Below are 3,142 nucleotides of genomic sequence, written 5' to 3'. Positions count from 1 at the left end.
AAAAAAAAAAAAATAGAAAAAGAAAAAGAAATACAGAAACCTGTTATATTTCCAGCACTTAGCAGGGTGCTGAGCATTCAGTAAAGAATCCCCAGTGAGTGAACCACTAAAGTACCTCCAAAGAACAAAGGAGAATGTATCTTAGATTAAGGACTCAAGAGCATTGATATTCAAGATGAAGAAAAAGAAAGAAAGAAAAACAGGCAAACAGTGGGGAATTCAGTTTAGTTATTTGGTTCTAATAAAAGGATAATTTTATGTACTTCAAATCATGAGTCATGTAAGTTATGTAAGACAAGATACATAGGACTTAAATATTTCTGAAACCAATCACATATATAGATACACAACCAGACTAAAATTTTAACTGAATATCTTGAATTGACATGGGAAAATGCATGCTATAGAAAAGAAAACATAAAAATTGACAAAGAATTTCAAACACAAGCCCTAAGTCTTTGGTGGAGACATTGCACCATTGATCAGTACTCAACAAATACCTCCCCAAATTAAGAACTGTGCTAGGGATTCAGAAATAAGTGAACCCTGTTTCCTGATTTAATAAGCTCACAACACCAAGAAAAAAAGTGACCACAATAGCAATCAATTGCTGCAGTGAGTTGGTCAGCAGAACACTGTAATTGCGTGCAGAAAGGGAAACCGGGAGACATTGTAGAAGAGGTGAGAAGTGAACTAAGCCACAGAGAGAGCGAATGAGTAGGGTTTGGTCTGCTGAAGAAGAAAGGAGGGGGAACTTCAGGGAATATGGGCAGAGAAAGTGGTCATGCAGGACAGAAGTTAGTAAGCGAAGCCTGGCGTGTTTGGAGCGTCAAGCAGACTCATGAAACAGGGTCCAAAGGTTCACGGGGGCCGCTGGGGTGATGATGCTGAACAGGCTGATGCCACGGCGACCGGGGCAAGGCATAGCCGCCAAGTCTTTTAAGGCCATTAGTAATATAATCATAGGTAACGTTTAGAACATCTACCCAACAGAAGAGATAAATGCCAAGGCAATGACCTAGGACCTTCGGGTAACTTTAAACATCAGTGGCCCATTCATAGGAATGATGGAGCGTGAGCCTGCATATGTGTGTGTGTGTGTGTGTGTGTGTGTGACATGGCGTGTGTAAAGATACAAAGGGCAGCTGCGTCTTTGAGGGGGGAGATGACATCCCTCCACTCCTGTAAACGCTGGAGTTCCTACCTGCGGTGCTTTCGTTCTCATATTCTTCCACACAGTTTGAAAAGGTCAAATTCCTGAATTCATTTCATGAGGCGAAGGGCAACTCGGAGAAAAGACCACAAAGCATATCGTGGGAAATAATACAAGGTCTTTCCTAATCTTTAGAACAACTTCGCGCTACCTAGGTAAATCCATTGCTGGGTTTTATCTCGTCTCTACAGAGCCTCCTTCTTGACGCTAGGGCAGATTTTTTTCTGTTAGTATAGTATACATAAAATATTAAAAACCCAGATGAGTTCAGAAAGTTAAGATCAATGCATTTGTTAAAATATCAATACGAAGAGAACAGCTGGGTTAAACCCTTCCCTGGAAAACAAACAAACGAAAAAGTCTTTCTGAATGTTCCTGGCAGGCCTGTCATCTTTTCCTCAAGTGAGTGACAAGTGAGTTATACAATGGGGCTTCAAAAGGTTCAAACCATATTGCACAGCAGATGCTCTGAAACTATTTTTCAGAGAGTCTGCTCGGGCCCCTGCGCCCTCTGATTCCCCTGAAGCAATTTATGACCTACTCTTTTTTGCATCGGTTACACTGTGACCACATTAATCCAAAAGAAGCATTAGCCTCACCTCTACTCCGATTTTTCTGTACCCTCCCCCAGACCTCCCTCCCATCTCACCACCGTTTATATACATTAGGCTCTGCCGTATATAATCTAAGGCAGGATTATTCCAGACACATATTAGTGCAAAAATGACCCATTTGATCTACCCTGAACTTTTACCTAATTCACTGGTTCTGGTTCTTTCTGCTTTTGTTCTACCATAAATCCTCCGGCAGCTTTCATTTTTGAGGATAATGATCTTTCTTCTTATTTCCCAATCAATCTCCCTTCAAAATTAACCCAGGTTAGCACTTCCCGTGATGCTGATCGTGTATGAAACCCTTATAGATTGTCCCCCAGATCACATGTTAGAGGTACTCGATAATCTTCATTATAATGCTGTTTTCGATGAAATCCTGCCTTTGACATATGGAGACTACAAAATACTTTGCATTTATAGATCCTGTTGAATTGATGACTGTTACCTACACAGCCGCAAATCATGAAAATTAAAGTTGGAAAAGTCTCGTCAGGACTGAGAGCCCATCCCCAGAGGCTATCTAAGAATGCTACTTATAATTCCACATTTATTAAGCCCTCAACATGGACTAGGCTCTTTACAGATCAAAAGACTGGACGGAGTTTCAGCCCAAGTTATTTGCAGTAATGCACCATCGCCCCGTCTGTTTTTTCTCTTTGAAGGGTTCCAGAAATGCAGCTTCTAGTGTGTTCCACAAACAAAGGTTTTATGGCTTGATACATTCTCTTCTGATGAAAGTTGAGAACAAAATAAACATATAGACTGTGAGCACTTGGAATAACTTCTTTCAGAGCTTCATCCAATCTCCTTTCCTTTCTCTGAGAGGGACACAATAAAACCCATTCACAATCTACAGCATTTCATACTTTGCAATAACTGAATGATGTCTCCATACGCCTTCTCTTCTGCCCTCTCTCTCTTCCTCTTTTAACAAAAGTCCATGTGTAAATATACCTGTCACTCAACCCATTACACAGTGCTTGGCAGACGGTTGACTCGCAGTACACTTCGTTCAGTAGATGTAAATTAAGACAAATTGTTTTGATAACGCATGACGGTGCTGTGCTCGACTCGTCTTTGCATTATTATACTGAAAGTATTGGGGAAAGCGTACTAATGGTTTGAATATTCACTATACTTTTAAAAATTCACTCATTCAAGCACCAGGCTCTTCAACACTCCTGTGTAATATATAGATGTGCCCGTCGTAGAGAATTTAATTTTCATTGACATTCCCACCAGGGTTCTGATTGCCATCCAAAAATTACTTTGACTAAAATATACCATCATCTACTGCAGAGGTCCTCAAACTTTT

Source organism: Otolemur garnettii, unplaced genomic scaffold, assembly GCF_000181295.1.
Source record: "Otolemur garnettii isolate 467f Iridium unplaced genomic scaffold, OtoGar3 scaffold00102, whole genome shotgun sequence".
NCBI classification, from domain to species: Eukaryota; Metazoa; Chordata; class Mammalia; order Primates; family Galagidae; genus Otolemur; species Otolemur garnettii.
The sequence above is the reverse complement of the archived record's forward strand: the minus strand, read 5'-3'. Positions refer to the sequence as shown.